Here is a 19,961-nt window from a genome sequence, read left to right as displayed (position 1 = left end):
CAACCCATCACCTACATTAGGTATTTCTCCTAATGCTTTCCCTCCCATAGCCCCCCACCCACTGACAGGCCCCAGTGTGTGATGTTCCTCTCCCAGTGTCCATGTGTTCTCATTGTTCAACTCCCACTTATGAGTGAGAACATGCGGTGTTTGGCTTTCTGTTCTTGTGATAGTTTGCTGAGAATGAGGGTTTCCAGCTTCATCCATGTCCCTGCAAAAGACATGAACGTATCCTTTTTTATGACTGCATAGTATTCCATGGTGTATATATGTCACATTTTCTTTATCCAGTCTATCATTGATGGGCATTTGGGTTGGTTCCAAGCCTTTGCTATTGTGAGTAGTGCTGCAATAAACATATGTGTGCATGTGTCTTTATAGCACAATGATTTATAATCCTTTGGGTACATACCCAGTAATGGGATGGCTGGGTCAAATGGTATTTCTAGTTATAGATCCTTGAGGAATTACCACACTGTCTTCCACAATGGTTGAACTAATTTACACTCCTACCAACAGTGTAGAAGTGTCTGAGTACCTACCTTCTTACAGAGCATATCTTCAGCTTGGTGAAGAGAGGGTCTTTCGAATTTCTAGGTGGGGGTAAACTAATCCCCTTTATTTCACCATTATCAGAGGTGCTCTGCTCCTGCCCTGCCATGCTCACCTGCCAGGCAGGAGTAGAACCAGTGATGGTTAAAGTTAATATTGCTCTGAGAGTCTTAATCTCCTCAGCTGCTGACAAAGTTGCTTTTACTGTGCTCATTATTTAGTTCAGTTCAATTTCTTTTTTAATCTCTTTAGAAAAGATGAGGTAGGTTTTTGTCGGGTTTGTCAAAGATCAGATGGTTGTAGATGGGTGGCATTATTTCTGAAGCCTCTGTTCTGTTCCATTGGTCTACATCTGTTTTGGTACCAGTACCATGCTGTTTTGGTTACTGTAGCCTTGTAGCATAGTTTGAAGTCAGGTAGCATGATGCCTCCAGCTTTGTTCTTTTTGCTTAGGATTGTCTTGGCTATATGTAGTCTTTTGGTTCCATATGAAATTTAAAGTAGTTTTTTCTAATTCTGTGAAGAAAGTCAGTGGTAGCTTGATAGGGATAGCATTGAATTTACAAATTACTTTGGTCAGTATGGCCGTTTTCACAATATTGATTCTTCCTATCCATGAGCATGAAATTTTTTCCATTTGTTTGTGTCCTCTCTTATTTCCTTGAGTAGTGGTTTGTAGTTCTCCTTAAAGAGGTCCTTCACATCCCTTTTAAGTTGTATTCTTAGGTACTTTATTCTTTTTGTAGCAATTGTCAATGGGAGTTCACTCATGATTTGGCTCTCTGTCTATTATTGGCGTATAGGAATGCTTGTGATTTTTGCACATTGATTTTGTATCCTGAGACTGCTGAAGTTGCTTATCAGCTTAAGGAGATTTTGGGCTGAGACAATGGGGTTTTTTAAATATACAGTCATGTCGTCTGCAAACAGAGACAATTTGACTTCCTTTCTTTCTATTTGAATACGCTTTATTTCCTTCTCTTGCCTGATTGCCCTGGCCAGAACTTCCAATACTGTTTTGAACAGGAGTAGTGAGAGAGGGCATCGTTGTCTTGTGCCGGTTTTCAAAGGGGATGCTTCCAGCTTTTGCGCATTCAGTATGATATTGACTGTGCGTTTGTCATAAATAGCTCTTATTTTTTGAGATACGTTCCATCAATACCTAGTTTACTGACAGTTTTTAGCATAAAGGGGGTGTTGAATTTTATCCAAGAACTTTTCTGCATCTATTGAGATAATCATGTGGTTTTTGTCATTGGTTCTGTTTATGTGATGGATTACGTTTATTGATTTGCATATGTTGAACCAACCCTGCATCCCAGGGATGAAGCCAATTTGATCATGGTAGATAAGCTTTTTGATGTGCTGTTGGATTCAGTTTGCCAGTATTTTATACAGGATTTTTGCATTGATGTTCATCAGGGACATTGGCCTGAAATTTTCTTTTTTTGTTGTGTCTCTGCCAGGTTTTGGTATCAGGATGCTGGCCTCATAAAATGAGTTAGGGAGGATTCCCTCTTTTTCTGTTGATTGGAATAGTTTCAGAAGGAATGGTACCAGCTCCTCTTTGTACCTTTGGTAGAATTAGGCTGTGAATCCATCTGGACCTGGGATTTTTTTGGTTGGTAGGCTATTAATTGCTGCCCCAATTTCAGAACTTGTTATTGGTCTATTCAGGGATTCGACTTTTTCCTGGTTTAGTCTTGGAAGGATGTATATGTCCAGGAATTTATAAGTTTCTTGTAGATTTTCTAGTTTACTTGCATTGATGTGTTTACAGCATTCTCTGATAGTAGTTTGTATTTCTGTGGGATCAGTTGTGATATCCCTTTTATCATTTTTTATTGTGTCTATTTGATTCTTCTCTCTTTTCTTCTTTATTCTTCTGGCTAGCAGTCTATCAATTTTGTTGATCTTTTCAAAAAACCAGCTCCTGGATTCATTGATTTTTTGAAGGGTTTTTCGTGTCTCTATCTCCTTCAGTTCTGGTCTGATCTTAGTTATTTCTTGCCTTCTGCTAGCTTTTGAATGTGTTTGCTCTTGCTTCTCTAGTTCTTGTAATTGTGATGTTAGGGTGTTGATTTTAGATCCTTCCTGCTTTCTCCTGTGGGCATTTAGTGACATAAACTTCCCTCTAAACACTGCTTTGAATGCGTCCCAGAGATTCTGCTATGTTGTGTATTTGTTCTCATTGGTTTCAAAGAATTTATTTATTTCTGCCGTAATTTCGTTATTTATTTAGCCAGTAGTCATTCAGGAGCAGGTTGTTCAGTTTCCATGTAGTTGTGTGGTTTTGAATGAATTTCTTAATCCTGAGTTCTAATTTGATTGCACTGTGGTCTGAGAGACCGTTTGTTATGATTTCCATTCTTTTGCATTTGGTGAGGAGTGTTTTACTTCCAATTATGTGATCAATTTTAGAATAATTGTGATGTGGTGCTGAGAAGAATGTATATTCTGTTGATTTGAGGTGGAGAGTTCTGTAGATGTCTATTAGGTCTGCTTGGTCCAGAGCTGAGTTCAAGTCCTGAATATCCTTGTTAATTTTCTGTCTTGTTGTTCTGTCTAATATTGACAGTGGGGCATTAAAGTCTCCTACTATTATTGTGATTATTGTGTGGGAGTCTAAGTCTCTTTGTAGGTCTCTAAGAACTTGCTTTATGAATCTGGGTGCTCCTGTATTGGGTGCATATATATTTAGGATAGTTAGCTCTTCTTGTTGAATTGATCCCTTTACCATTATGTAAATACCCTTCTTTGTCTTTCTTGATCTTTGTTGGTTTAAAGTGTGTTTTATGAGAGACTAGGATTGCAACCCCTGGTTTTTTTTTGTTGTTGCCTTTTTTTTTTCTTTCCATTTGCTTGGTAAATATTCCTCCATTTCTTTATTTTTAGCCTTTGTGTATCTTTGTATGTGAGATGGGTCTCCTGAATACAGCACATTCATGGGTCTTGACTCTTTATCCAAGTTGCCAGTCTGTGTCTTTTATTTGGGGCATCTAGCCCATTTACAAGTCTGATGGGCTTCCCTTTGTGGGTAACCCAACCTTTCTCTCTGGCTGCCCTTAACATTTTTTCCTTCATTTCAACCTCAGTGAATCTGACAATTATGTGTCTTGAGGTTGCTCTTCTCAAGGATTATCTTTGTGGTGTTCTCTGTATTTTCTGAATTTGAATGTTGGCCAGTCTTGCTAGATTGGGGATGTTCTCCTGGATAATATCCTGAACACTGTTTTCCAACTTGGTTCCATTCTCTCCATCACTTTCAAACAATGGGGAAAGGATTCCCTATTTAATAAATGGTGTTGGGAAAACTGGCTAGCCATAAGCAGAAAACTGAAACTGGACCCCTTCCTTACACCTTATACAAAAATTAACTAAAGATGGATTAAAGACTTAAATGTAAGCCTTAAAACCATAAAACCCCTAGAAGAAAACCTAGGCAATACCATTCAGGACATAGGCATGGGCAAAGAATTCATGACTAAAACACCAAAAGCAATGGCAACAAAAGCCAAAATTGACAAATGGGATCTAATTAAACTAGAGAGCTTCTGCACAGCAAAAGAAACTATCATCAGAGTGAACAGGCAACCTACAGAATGGGAGAAAATTTTTGCAACCTACTCATCTGACAAAGGGCTAATATCCAGAATCTACAAGGAACTTAAACAAATTTACAAGAAAAAAACAAACGAATCCTTTAAAAAGTGGGCAAAGGATATAAACAGACACTTCTCAGAAGAAGACATTTATGCAGCCAACAAACATATGAAAAAAAAACTTATCCTCACTGGTCATTAGGGAAATGCAAATCAAAACCACAATGAGATACCATCTCATGCCAGTTAGAATGGCAATCATTAAAAAGTCCAGAAACAACAGATGCCAGAGAGGATGTTGAGAAATAGGAACACTTTTACAATGTTGGCGGGAGTGTAAATTAGTTTAACCATTGTGGAAGACAGTGTGGCTATTCCTCAAGGATCTAGAACTAGAAATACCATTTGACTCAGCAATCCCATTACTGGGTATACACCTGAAGGATTATAAATCATTCTACTATAAAGACACATGCACAAGTATGTTTATTGCAGCACTATTCACAATAGCAAAGACTTGGAACCAATCCAAATGCCCATCAATGATACACTAGATAAAGAAAATGTGGCACATATATGCCACGGAGTACTATGCAGCCATAAAAAAGGATGAGTTCATGTCCTTTGCAGGGACATGGATGAAGCTGGAAACCATCATTCTCAGCAAACTAACACGGGAAGAGAAAACCGAACACCACATGTTCTCACTCATAAGTGGGAGTTGAACAATGAGAACACATGGACACAGGGTAGGGAACATCACACACCGGGGCCTGTCAGTGGGTGGGGGGCTAGGGGAGGGATAGCATTAGGAGAAATACCTAATGTAGCTGAGTTGATGGGTGCAGCAAACCAGCATGGTACGGGTATACCTATGTAACAAACCTGCGCATTCTGCACATGTATCCCAGAACTTAAAGTATATTAATAATAAAAAAAGAGATTAAGTAAAAAAAAAAAAAAAAAAAGAAAAGGAGAGGTAGGTGAGAGAGAGAGAGAGGAAAGAAAGCTAGTATTTGTAGTTATCCTATTCTAAAAAACTACTATTCAACTAAGACAACTAAGAAAAATATATTCCAATAAAAAATTTTAAAATTACATTATGAGGGTGAACATGACTATTTAAACAATCTGTACTTTAATTAATTAATTAAGAATCCAGATTAGTAAAAAAATTTTTTAAATCCAGATTAGTATTAGGCCTCTTTTAGAATTTGTCTAGCAGGTTTTCCAGTTTCCACCAGAAAACCATAGAAATACTTATCTATTGGGTTATCCTGCTAGACAAAAATCTTAGAAAGCTCTAACATTAATCTGGAGTTTTTAAAAGGGCAAATTGTAGAATCTAAAGAGCAGGTATCTGAATATGTCTTCTATTCATGTGAATGGCAGGTGTGTTTGGCAAACTTTTCTCTTCTCCAGGTGTTTTGTCCTGATCAACCCTTGTTTTCCTTATGGTCAAATCAGCATCTTCAGCAGGCACTCTGCACAGAATCATTGGTTTCAGAACATGATGCCCTGTTTATTCAAAAGAAGAGTCTCATTCAGAGAAACACTAATAATTTTGGCTAAATAGCTAATAATAATTAACTTAAAAATATTTGGTTGTGACTTTTATTTAAACATTAAAAAAGAGTTAAAGCAACATATGAATATGGTAAAAAATTCAAATAATATTGAGCAAAGTTAAGTGAAAAGTAAAATACACCCCCCCCTTTTTTTTTTACCCCCAATCCTAGTTCCTCTTCTGAAAAATAAATGACGGTTGATAGTTTCTTTTTCATTCTTTGAAAATAGGAAGAAAAGGAAAGAAGGCAGGAATGAAGGAGAGAAATAAGGAGCAAGAAAGTTGTACACAATGGGACTATTCTGTACACTCCTTGGCATTTTGGTATATTTGTTCTACAGTATTGCTTGGAATCTGTTCCCTATCAACGCATTTGGATCATTCTTTCAAAGTCTGTATTATGATAATTTTCAAATATACAGAAAATTACAAAGTTTGGTACAATAAGCACCCATACACCCTGTCTTGATTAAAATTATCAACATTTTGCCCTATTTGATGATTCCATCTTTCAACTATCTATCTAGCTTTTTTTTTTTGCTGAATAATTTCAATGTAAACTGCAGATATCATGACACTTCACTCCAAAATCCTTCAGCACTTACTGCTTAAAACCAAGAATATCATCTTGTACAGCCATTTCTGTATCTAAAAAAATTAACAATAATTGTCAAATATAATAATAATTAATAATACCCAGTGACTACCAAAATGTCTCCAATTATTTCACAATTGTCATCAATTGATTTCTGTAGAACTTGTATTTAATTAATGATGACATCTTGAATCTGGATGTCAAGTTTTTAAAATCTCTCATAATCTAGAACAATGAGCTTCTTCATACATTTTTTCAGGATGACACTGACTTTATGAAGAGATCAACCCTGTTTGGTTGTTTCCTCAGGATGTCATTTAACTTGTTCCTCTACTCCCTCATCTTCTGCATAACTAACCAATATGCCTACATTTAATGCATTGTGGTAAGTGTATTTTGTGTATCTAATCTCATTTAATCCTTACAACAACCCAGAGATGCTAATTACACTAGTACACCTATTTTACTGATAAGAACATGGAGGTTAGAGAGGTCAATTCAATTCTCTAAGGTCAAATATTGTCTGTGTTCTCCTTCTTGTTCTTTCTATGTATGTCACATATAGTTCTGTCTAGTGTCATAACATTTAGAGTTGGAAAATACTTAATTTTACATACCAAGAAAAAAATGCCCAGAGAGACCAATTGTGTGATATGGTTAGTCATGTAATTATTTAGTACATAATTTTCAAATGCAAAAAGCACTTAATGAGCTGGTGTCACCACAAAAGGTCAGCTGGCTTCTCACAGGGTGGCATTACATTTGTAAATCTGCCAAGGTATAAAGCAGTGTTTACAAAGTGTGGCATGCAAGGTAATTTTTGATCCATGCACAAAAAATTTTTATTTCTGTAGTAATTTATTCTAATGCATCTTAGGGAAATAACATAACTAGTTCACTGACCTCAGATATTAATCTTTAATCTGAGGCTCAGTTTAAAAAAGAGGTGAGTTAATTTAAAGAAAAATGTTAATAAAACAATGGTTCAGAGGTTCAGAGGATATTATATAGTTAGAGCAATAAAATTATGACAGAAGAGAATGAATCCATAGAGGACCTTTTTTAGGATGAGCTCATGTTAACTTAATTCATGTATGAAAACGGAGTGTATATTTATTAATTCATGACGAGAAATAAAACAGTTGTGTGTGCTGGAACTCTCATCTATGTGATGAATAAATTATCTGCCCATAGGCTGACCTCAAAATTAAAACAAGGGAAAATTATTTAAATGATTCCAAAGTTTAATAACTTCAGGCCAAATATGTCCAGTTCATCCCTGTTCAGAAAAGTTCTGGCCTTGCCAATGGGACTTTTACACCAAATCTCCTCTGTTAAAATGTACCTATCTCTTAGACATTACGAGATCACCGATTTTCTCTTCTGGTTGATTAGGTATGCTGATATTCAATATTGTTACTGGAAAACCATATCTGAAAAGCCATTTTGCCTCTCTAAGGAATCATTACATACCTCTGCTCCAATCCATCCTCTGTTGGCTATACAACATAACTCAGAGAGGTTATTTTTACTTCCCTTATGTCCAATTTATGGTAGGCTCCAAATATTAATGGTAGAGACTAGTGACCTTGACCTAGATTGCTAGATTCTGGCGCATTTTCTTCTATACCATGTGCCCTATGCAAGTAACTTCCACAGAACAAATAAAATTTCCCACACTAATAAATCTGAAACTTATAAAATTTATGATATGACATATCACCACCTCACTCCATTGAATATATATATTTTTAGCAAAATATAGGCCTTTACTGCTTACAGTTAATACAATGAAGATGGAAGCCTGACAGCTTGCTCCCAAAGTCCCATAAAGTTTAGAGAATTTATCCCCAGGCCCATGCCTCCACCCTCTACTTTTTTGTTATCTTTACCTAGTTCAGTGATATTAGAGACACAAGAGAATTTGAGTGAATTCTCACAATGATTTATACTCAGACCACTGATTTAAAAATGAGAATTATTAAATCCACTATCTTGCTTATCTTTTATTTTTACCACTCTACAGAAATCCTACTGGTGGCTGAGGATCAAGGTGAAACCGGGAGGCCAGGTAGGTTCATCTTCAAAGTTTGTATCTTAAAAGATTGGCCACATATCCATCTATGATTTGGGTAGAGGTTAGATATACAATCTGAGTTTTTATTGAATGGTACTACAAGCCATGTTTCGAAATAGGAAGAATGACTGTAGAAGCAATCATCTCAACTCTGTCTCCTAAAAGTTTACTCTCATAGACCTTAAATGGAATTAAAGTGAAATCATAATGTATACTGATACACAAAGGCCACTTTCATGTAAAGGGTTTTAGTTTATTCTCTCCAATTCACAACGGAACAACAGGCTAAAAAAGTCATTTGGGGTCAAAAACACAATGTACACTATTAAGAAAATGAAGAGACAGGCCACAGACTGGGAGAAAGTATTTGCAAAACATATATATGACAAAGGACTTTTCACCAGAATATGCAAAGAAATCTCAAATTGCAATATTAATAAAACAATAATCCAAATTTTTTTAAATGGGCAACAAATGGACACTTCATCAAAGAATTGAGGCAGGTAAAAAATACGCACATGAAACATTATTCAAAATTATCAGTCAGCAGAGGAATGCAAATTCAAATGACAATGAGATACCACCACACACCTATTAGCATGTGTCATATATTCATATGAATACTCATAATGGTTTAAAAGTCTGACAATAGCAAATGCTGGCAAGGATGTAGAACAACTGGAACTTTCACATATGGCTGGTGGGAACACAAATGGGTACAGCCACATCAGAAAATGATTTGGTAGTTTAATATTTTAAAAATTTAGCATATACTTCTCATATGATCCAGTTGTTCCACTCCCAGGTCTTTACCCAAAATAAAAAAAAAGATATAAGTTCACATAAAACCTGTACACAAATATTTATAGCAGCTTTATTCCTTATTGCAAAAATCTCGCAACATTTCAAATGTCATCAAGTAGAAAAGGGAAAAACAAACTGTGGTACATTCATACAAGGGCATACTACTAGCAATAAAAAGGAATAAACTGCAGATACATGTAGCAACATGGATGAATCTCAAATGTATAATGCTAGAAGAAATATGCCAGTCTCAAAAAGTTATATATTGTATGATTCAATTTATATGTCATTCCAGAAAAGGCAAACTGATAGAGACAGAAATCAGGTATCAGTTGATTGTCTGGAGGGGACAAAGGGGAGAAGTGGAGACTGATTATAAAGGAGCATAAGAAAACTTTTCAGTGTAATGGAAATATTCTACATCTTGATTGTGGTGATGCCTACACAGCTGTATAGGTCTGTTAAAATTCACAGGACAATATATTTTAAAAAGCAAACATTATAAAAAAACTGACACACACATACACACACATTATAGATTAGATAAACTTGAATTATGGAGACCTGAGCCCTGGTGACCCCAAATTGCAATTAGACCAAAGTGCACTATGCTGGGCACTGGAAATAAAATGATGAGGAAAAATACACATAGCCCTTGCCTTCCTGGAGCATTCATCGAGGCAGATATTAATGAAATCACTGTGTAAATGTGAAAACATACACTGTGATAATTGCTCTGTGTTTCGAAGAAAACTACCTGAGTAAAGAGTTTTAGGATCAAGAGACTTTGTACCCCTTTCCACTCTCTCCCCCACCTTATTAGCATGTTAATATGTTAAGAATCCCAAGAGTCTCTGCTGTGACTATAAAGATGCTTAACTGAATATTTACTACATGTATTTGGTTGTGAAATTTTCCTACTAGCATCTTACAGAATATTTAATACTACATGTACAGAGACATAGGAATAAATAACCATATTATATTTTTTCAGTGTTTAACTTTCTTCATTAAATTGATATTAACAGAAAGATAGCAAACAATCCAAAACCACTAAGAGGGAAAAATATATTTCCCTGTTTTGGTTTTTTTTCTGGGTCTTTGGATAAGAGAATGAATCAGGAACTAAAAAGAACTGTATGTTCTCTCCAGATCTATTTCTGATGAAATCTGCCTGTTTGGCAACATTTTCAGCCTCAAAATACATTATCCAGACACCCAAATTCTTGACATGGAATCATAAAGCAATTTCGACTTTTACTTAATAGGTTTGTTGTCCTATATTGTAGGATGGAGCAAATGAGTAAATACATTGATATTGTTGAGTGCAAAGCTTCTTACTGTGAGATAAAGAAGATACACATATTTAATGGAGGAAGGCAAAGAAGATCTATGTGGATTTGGATTAGAATTCGAGATTTCAGTATGATTTTATTAATTATAAACATATTATTTAATTTAAAATTTAAAAAATCTTGATATGGCTAAGGTCCACTGTCACTTTAACACCAAAAAATAAAATAAATATGGTATTTACTTAAATAGTTTTTATTTTGCTCATGACCAACTTCATGTTTCTTTTCAAATCACCTTCTCTTTTTCTTTTTCCTAACCCTTTTGCTGTACTTTCAGTTGAGCTGAAAATTGTTCCCTTCAAAGTGAAATTGTTTTGGAGTTTTCAGCAAATATTGCTGTGGCTTAGGTTATATATATATATATATATATATATATATATATATATATATATAGCCTAGTCGTTGATTTTTCTGTCATCTAGGATGGTTTCTAATTTATATGACCTAGCTTCAAGTAGAAAGCAGACATTACAAATATCTCTACACACATTACTACAGCCTCATTTTAATGTGCCACACCCAAATATAATTCTGCAGTCAATGGACAATCATTACATAAATTAAAGGGGGGGACAGAAACAAAAGCCAGTTTCCAAAGATTAAAAAGAAGAAAATTAATTACAAGTAAATTGCAGGGAAAGTATAGTTTGCAATGAATCATGCCATACGGTTAATTGTAACACGAATCTAAAGCTCTCCTTTGACATGGAAAATAAATAATTGGGTATTAGTGGATTTTCCCTTCTGAATGTGAAAATAAATATCAGGGTGTGGGTTGATTTGGTTTAGTGTTTTATATCCAATTTCTTCTTCTGACAGTCGGCCTTTTCAAAATTTTTATTTTACTAATCAAATAATCATCTTATAGGAACACATACCTGTTTGTATTGCTCCATTAAATACTGCTTGGTCAAGAAAATTTTTTTAGCCCATTACATAATATTTAAAAGTACTCCAAATAAACGAATGACAAAGCTGTTATCAAAGTACTGAACTGGTGAAGGTCAGAATTATTGTGGCCATGTTAGTACTTCCTCAAAGGTTAGCCATCCATTTTTATTTCTATGGCATTTTGCGGCATTTGGAGTTGCAGACTGGTCTATATTTTTTTAAAAATCAAAAAGCACATGACTTGGATTTTAAATTGTTTGAAAGAAAAAGAGGGAAGGGTTTATACTTTTCCAATTTACTTGCACTTTAGTCTGTAGAACTCCAATTTTTTTCTGAAGTTCCAGGCACCTCCATGACAAGTTATTTGTAGAAGATAAAATAAAATCTATATTTCTCATGATGCATGCCTGAGATTTATTCTCCAATTAGGCCTAGCCCTCTATTCTTTATGGAATGAAATTTGACACAAGGAAATGGTAAATACTTTAGGCTGATAGAAAATCACTAGCCAGTTGATCAGTTAGAATTGACCAATCTTTAGACAGCTATTCAGTAATTTTTTCCATAAAGTAGTTAATTATAGCTTATTTCCTAGTTATAAATACTGGATGCTCCTCATGAGCATTCTTCATATGGTTTGATGCAAATAGCATTCTAAAACAGAAATAACTTTGCAAAAAGAACAAATAAACTAAAAGAAAATAATGCCTCCAAATCCCTCCTTTCACATGGCAAACCAAAGAGCTAATCCCACCTATTTAAATCTGTACTTGAAAAGTGATTGGTAGTCATATAATATAGTGGAAATAAATTTAAATTTGGGAGTTAGACTGTAGTAAAATTCTAGCTCTTGTTAACTAGTTGTTTGACCTTGGGCAAGGTACTTAAACTCAGCTTTCTCACAAATAAAACGCTCATGTCTGTCACAAAGTTGCTTTGAACATTAGCTAAAATATGTAAAATGCTTAGCACAGTGCTGGCATGTAACATACCTGAACTGTTTCGAGTTTCATTTTAACTGAAGTTCCTATGAGTGTTTAGTTACAATTTCCTTTCCTATTCTTCACCATGCTGTCCTAAGTTACTTCGGAAAACTGTAAGGAAGCCTATTAAAGAAAGCTGAAGGTCAGTTCTTGCTTATGAGGGATTTCAATCTCCAGGGGTCTAAGATTAGAATTTCATCAACATGTCTTTCCAGAAAACCTGAGAGAAAGAACTTGGTGGTGAAAGTGCATCTAAACTTGCTTACCTGTCAACTCTATTTCCCATCATTTTAACATTTTTAACATCTTGGTTTGAGGCCTCTTTCTGGAAAATACTCTGGCCATTGCAGATTCTATGATTTTGTTCGGAATATTCTTAGCCCATTGAATCTTGACTTGTCTAAATTATATGCACCCTTCAAAACTGAGATCAGATGATTCCTCTACTTTAAGACTTCCCAATACCCTAGAAAAGTATCCATTTTTACTTCATTGGTGTTCTGGTAGCAGTTAATACCATGACTAAACATGGCCATGTGTTATAGTTACTTGTCTGCATTTTTATCCTGCCTAAAATGTTGAGTTCATATATTAAATACACCCCTTATGTCCAGTGAAAACATCCTGCTACACAATATTCACAGTTGGCATTCAACTGAATTTATGTTCAATTAATCAGAAATGACTATGTGTTTTCTTTTTTGTTAATTATTATACTTTAAGTTCTGGGATATACGCACAGAACGTGCAGGTTTGTTACATAGGTACACATGTGCCATGGTGGTTTGGTGCACCCATCAACCCGTCATCTACATTAGGTATTTCTCCTAATGCTATCCCTCCCCTTGCCCCCCACTCCCTGACAAGCCCTGGTGTGTGATGTTCCCCTCCCTGTGTCCATGTGTTCTCATTGTTCAACTCCCACTTATGGGTGAGAATATGCGGTGTTTGGTTTTCCGTTCTTTTGTAAGTTTGCTGAGAATGATGGTTTCCAGCTTCATCCATGTCCCTGCAAAGGACATGAACATCCTTTTTTATGGCTGCATAGTATTCCATGGTATATATGTGCCACATTTTCTTTATCCAGTCTATCACTGATGGGCATTTGGGTTGGTTCTAAGTCATTGCCTCAAATAAACATATGTGTGCATGTGTCTTTATAGTAGAATGATTTATAATCCTTTGGGCATATACCCAGTAATGGGATTGCTGGATCAAATGGTATTTCTGGTTCTATAAACTTGAGGAATTGCCACACTCTTCCACAATGGTTGAGTTAATTTGCAACTCCCACCAACAGTGTAAAAGTGTTCCTATTTGTCTACATCCTCTCCAGCATCTGTTGTTTCTTGACTTTTCAATGATCGCCATTCTAACTGGCGTGAGATGGTATCTCATTGTGGCTTTGATATGACTATGTATTTTCAAAGCAAATACCTTTTTTTTTCTAGTGGAAAGAATGCTAACCATATGTAACAATATATTTGAGGAGAATCAAAAGATTTTATAATCTTGACTGTTTCATCTTGAGTCCACAATTACAGTTCACACTCCATAGTCATTTTTGTAACTAATCTAACGGGTGATGCATTACTTCATTTTGTATCAGATTAATACTGAATGCCCTAGGTTCTACCAATGACTAGATACCTTAGAATGTCATCAGGATACCTTTGCTTAACATAATGCTTTTGCATATCTTAGTGTTGAATATTAAACTTTTCATAGAAATAATTTTTTAGTTCATTGAAGCTGAGGTGCCATCAATTGTAAGATGCATTTCCTTTTTCGAGATATTAAAATGTACAAATATGTGTATCTTACAAATGATGAAGTATGAAATAATAAGCTTCCTAATGGTGGTTCATATTAAGATGCTTATGACTCCAAGTTATAGAAGACTCAACCCAAAATGTCTTAAATGCTGAAAGCAATAAGCTGCAGATACAATTTCCTCTGTAGGTTGGTTAATTCGGTCATTAGATGGTGGCATCATATACCTAGATTTTTAATATATTTCCTCAGGGCATTGCCTTTTGTCCTCATGCTTAAACTGCTATAGCTGCAAGATGGCTTAGACATCTCCTGGCACCACTGGCTCACTTAACCCCACATTCAGAGACGTATTTTTTCCACGTGTCTCTTTTCATCTGGAAAATCTTTCTTAGAAGTCATCACAACAGACTCAGGGTTCTTTGGCCAGAGTTGGATCACATGACTTTTCCCAAGCAGAGGGGATGAAATAATCATCATTCGCTAAAGTGGTTCAATTTCCAAACTACTGGGGCTGGTGATAGAATTGTCTTTCCCAAGAACACAGACATGTGGAGGAGATTATGTGAACAATACTGAACTACTGCTAAGAAGAAAAGGGTAACAATTTGAGCAGGTAATGAATGTGTATGATATAATATGTTTATGTATGTCTCTGCTGATGTATATACTTCAGTATTAGTCCATTCTCATGCTGCTAATAAAGACAAATCCAAGACTGGGTAATTTATAAAGGAAAGCGGTTTAATTGACTCTCAATTAGTTCTGCATGGCTGGGAAGGCTTCAGGAAACATACAATCATGGTGGAAAGGGAAGGGGAAGCAAACACACAATCATGGTGGAAGGTAGAAGGGGAAGCAAACATGTCCCTCTTCACAAGGCAGCAGCCGTTAGAAGTGCCAAGCAAAGGGAGAAGAGCCCCTTATAAAACCATCAGATCCTGTGAGAACTCACTCACTATCACGAGAACAGCAGCATGGGGGTAACCACCCCCATGATTCAATTACCTCCCACTGGGTCCTTCCCATGAACACGTGGGGATTATGGGAACTACAATTCAAGATGAGATTTGGGTGGGGACACAGCCAAACCATATCAACTTCTAAAGACATTTCTTTGATAAAGTAATATGTTTTGCCTCAATTGCTTAATCTTTATAATGGAAAGCTCTTGGAGTTCCTTTGAAGTGAAAAAAAGTCTTATGATTAGTGGCAGAAAGGTTCATCAATGACTGCTTTCTTCTTAAAAATCCCTCTGATAAAATAATAACATTTTAGTTAAATTGATTGAAAATAACTCACTGGCCAGGCAAGGTGGCTCACGCCTGTAATTCCAGCACTTTGGGAGGCTGAGGTGGAAGGATCACTAGAACTTAGGAGTTCGAGACCAGCCTGGGCAACGTATGGAGACCCTGTCTCTATAAATAAATGTATAAGCCAGGTGTGGTGGTGTGTGCCTGTAGTTCCAGCTACTCAAGAGGCTGACGTGGCAGGATTGCTTGAGCCCCAGAGGTCAAGGCTGCAGTGAGCCATAATTGTACCACTGCACTCCAGCCTGGGTGACAACATTAGACCCTGCCTCAAAAAAAAAAAAAAAAAAGAACTGAAAAACATAAAAGATGGGAACTTCATAAATATCCCAATTGCAGCTAGCATTAAGTATTTTAATATACTAAACTCTCTACTATGAAAATGAAAGAAAGCATCCTTCAGCTTGATGGTGGTGGGAGGGGAATATCTTTTTGAGGCTCTCTGGATGATGACAAGGTTAAAAAATTTGCATTTATAGGCTGATTAGTATTAATATTACAAGTTGGTGAACAAGACATTTTCTGACAGATAACTATTTAACAGCCATTGAAAGCCAATTAAATATATGTCAAATGAATAAATGAATTAAGCCCACATCTAACTAAAAGTTTTGAAAACATGGCACTAAATGGTCCATAAAAAGGACATTTGTTTACAGTATGAGAGCTGAAGCAGGAAGACAGGGCATTACCTTGTTAGGTCTCAGCTGGGAATGTGCGCATTGATTGGGTGACTCAAATTTTTCACCACTCTGTGACTGTGAAAGTGCCACAAGTTTTGGGCACATTTTGGGGTTACAAATAAATCTTAGTAAGTAGGTGAATTTGCAAATATGAAATTTGCAAATATAAATATAAAATTTGCAAATACTAAGAATTGATTGTACTTTCAATCCCATGATGCCTCTGCTTAAAACCACTAATGATTTTGTATTTTGCTCAGAAAAAAATACAATCCCAAATCCTTAAGACAGCCTACAAAGATCTGTATAACTTGAGTCCAGCCCCTCCCTCTGCCTGTTCTCTATGTATACTCTTGTATACTATGGGTTAGCCACATGGGCTATTTATCAATTCTAGCTACCTTCTCTTTGTATTTATGGGTTAGCCATATGAGCTATTTAGCAATTCTATGGACATCCCAAGTTTTCCCTACCTGCAGTCTCCCACACACTTTTTTACATTTTTACCTACACACTGCAATGCCCTTTTCCTCTTTCTCTCCTACACACATGTAACACAAACTGTACACACACTCCTCACACCGTTGGTTCCTTCTTGTCCATCAGATCTCAGCGAACATATCATACTCTTTGCAGACATGGTTTTCCTAACGATCCACTTTAAAGTAGGTGCCTCCTGTTAATATCCTTCATAAGATCCTCTTTGAGCTTTTTAAATAGCTTAATGTGATTAAAATATTTCAGTATTTGTTTGTTTAATGTTTATCATTCTTACTAAACTGCAAGTTCTATGAAAATAGTTCCTTTTTGATTACCAGTGCATACCTATTCCTAACATCATATCTGGCCACTGCAGTGCCTTAATAAATATTAGCTGACTGACTAAATGAATGAATAGTGCTTTTAAAAATTAATTAGTTTTCACTACACAGAAATTTCACAGTTGACAACTGGAAGCTGGACAAAACTTACTTATGTGAGACTTAAACCATTTATATTGGGACCTTTGCATATAAACATGTGTGATAGAATTGCCATAAAAGATCTGAGAGATGCCAGTTTATCAAAATCATGAAACCAGTTAATATTATTTCTTAATTTGGTTTGTTAACCTTCATGCTTTATTTTCTTTCTGCACAATGTACTATATAATATATATGTTTAAGTCTTTACAAATATATTCAGATACGGAAGCGTTCTCTCAAAAAGTAGCTATTACGGTCAGGCACTCCACTGGATGTCAAATGAATGAAATAGACCTAGTCCCTGTCCCCATGCAGTTTAATTCTAGTATGTTGGGGGGCAGCCATTAGACAAATGATTATACAAATTTATATATACATACTATAAATGATTATACATACATATATAACTGCAAATTGTAGTATGTGCTAGAGAGTAAAGTAAAAGTGCTAAGAGGGCATTCAATGGGGAGGGGACAGGGGGAGCCAAAAATATTTCTGAGTTGGAGTTGTACTTGTGAGAGCCATCAATAGTATAACCTATAGAATAAAACAAAAATCTAGGAATGCATACAGATAAAAATAAATGAGAAGAGAAAGATGTTTTTTAATGGAAGAATGCCAACTAATAAATGTATTGGGAATAATGGAATTAGAAAATCATTTGACAACTACCATAGTAATAATTGTTTCAGGCAAAAGTATTAGGTAGGGTAGATGAGAAACACTTACACAGTCTCAAAGTATTTTCCCATAAGATATTTACTAACTAGAAAGAAAAAAAAAAGGTAACATTAGGGTGCATGAAGCTAGCAAAAAATCTTAATCAAATGATCAATGTTAACATTATCAGGAAAGGAAAAAGATATAATTTGGTTCTTGATGCACTAAGGATACAACTCCATCACTCTGAAATATTCATCAAAATATTAACTTGAATCTAATCATAAGCAACAGACTAACTCTGAGAGACATTCTATTAATACAAAATAAATGACCTGTATTCTTCAAAAACAACCAAGAGTCTAAGGAACTGCTGTGGGTACAGGAGGTTAAAAAGACATGAAATGAAATATATGATGCTGAATTGACCTAGACTAGAAATTTTTTTTTGTTATGAAGAACATTAGTCGTATAATTAATGAAATTTGATTAAGATTTGTAGATTAGATAGTACTAATGTTTCACTGTTACCTTTTTTTATTTTGATCATGGTTTTGCGGTTATGTAAGAAAATGTCTCTGTTTTTGGAAATACATATAGAGGTATCCTGGAATAAAGGCATGTCATATCTGTACTCTCAAAAGGTTCAGAAAAATTTATACATACACATATCTAATATAGCAAACATGCTAAAATGTCAATAGTTGAGTACTATGGATGAAATGTACATGGGAATTCTTTGTCCTGTCTTTGCAATCTTTCCATAAATCTGAATTTAATAAAAAGTTTAACAAATATTCTCTGGTCCAATATGTTTCTCAGAAATTTTGTATTAGAGAAATTACTGTAGCATTAGCTGTTAAGAATCCGAAACTGAGTTCATATCTCAAGTAAGGAAGTGAAATAAAGGTTCAAGGAAGACATTTTCATAGAGGGACAGGTAACAAGAAGGAAAATTAAGTTCTAAAGCATTTTCTACCTTCGCTCCTGTTTGTTTTTGTTGGTTTGTTTTCTGCCATGGTAAAATATGACAGGTTTCCACTTAGATTTAACAAGAACTAAAGTAAGAGAAAGCCAGGAAGTGGTAAATAAAAACTTCTAATCCAACAGCAAAAGATCTGACAAAACAATAAATGAAGAGAAGCCCATTATAACATTCCTTTTAATTATCTAGATTCAAATATGCTAAAGGCAAAACCATGGGAGACAGTGCATTAAAGAGGAAATCACAAGGCTGGGCCCAGCTCTTTAATTATAGCCAAGTGGTGTGGAGTAGATTAGAACCTTGATGCCCCCACTTTCCTCATTAATTAATTAAGTGAATTAGGCTGGGTGATTTTTAAGGATTTAAAACTTTCCTTATGGTTCTAAATTTCTATGATCCTGTACCTCCCAAATTAGAACTGATAAAAGAATGTAGTTAACTAGAAATGTGGGCTAGCCTATTTCTCCAAAAAAAGTTTTACAAAGGTTTTTTGTTTTGTTTTACTATATTAACAAGAAAATTCAGTTTCTATGGAAGACACTGCTTGTGGCCTAACACCCCTTTTCACTTCTAAAAGAACCCTAATTCTGTATAGGCGGGAGTGGAATAATGGGCTATTCCTTAATCACAATAAGGGTGAATTCTCTCCCAGCTCCAGGGGGTGACTCATAATTGTTCTAAGCATAGCATGTCTCTTTGCCATTGATAGGTTTAAGAGTGAATATGTGAGTTTTGCCTATAATAAGCTGAAGTTTGCTGAGATGGAACAATTATGAAACAGATGTTCTTTTCAGATAAAAAGATGGAAACTCACAAGAAGAAAGCATTTCTCCTCAACTCTTCGATTATTTTTTCTGCCTTTAATGTGGATGATGAATGTGATGGTTACAGCTTAGGCAGCTATCTTATGACCATGAGGCTTTAAGTTTAAAGGAGAAAAAAACAACATATGGAGGGTGGGACATAGGAAAACAAAAAGTTCGTGGGTGCTTAATGATAGCATATAGTCACTAGATCAAGCTTGAAACTGCCTACTTCCAAAAGTCAAGTTACTTGATGTAATCAAAAACTTTTATTTTATAATAGACCATTGTTTGGTTATTATATTTCTTCCAGCCAAAAGCATTGCTAACTGACATGATTGTCTGCTTCGAAGCTT

The 19,961-nt window shown here is 35.4% G+C and overlaps 1 protein-coding gene and 1 non-coding gene across 6 annotated transcripts in view; one reads left to right on the top strand and one right to left on the bottom strand.

Annotated features, from left to right (window-relative positions):
* Nucleotides 1-19,961, bottom strand: part of B3GALT1 (beta-1,3-galactosyltransferase 1) — a 588,653-nt gene that overhangs the window by 236,593 nt on the left and 332,099 nt on the right. The gene's annotated exons all lie outside the window — the stretch shown is intronic.
* On the top strand, nucleotides 5,346-5,407 carry LOC115933841 (U7 small nuclear RNA). Its single transcript, XR_004069689.1, has one exon. It is a non-coding gene; the product is annotated as a U7 small nuclear RNA (small nuclear RNA).

The sequence above is a fragment of the Gorilla gorilla genome, chromosome 11 (assembly GCF_029281585.2).
Source record: "Gorilla gorilla gorilla isolate KB3781 chromosome 11, NHGRI_mGorGor1-v2.1_pri, whole genome shotgun sequence".
Taxonomy (NCBI): Eukaryota; Metazoa; Chordata; class Mammalia; order Primates; family Hominidae; genus Gorilla; species Gorilla gorilla.
The sequence above is the reverse complement of the archived record's forward strand: the minus strand, read 5'-3'. Positions and strand labels throughout refer to the sequence as shown.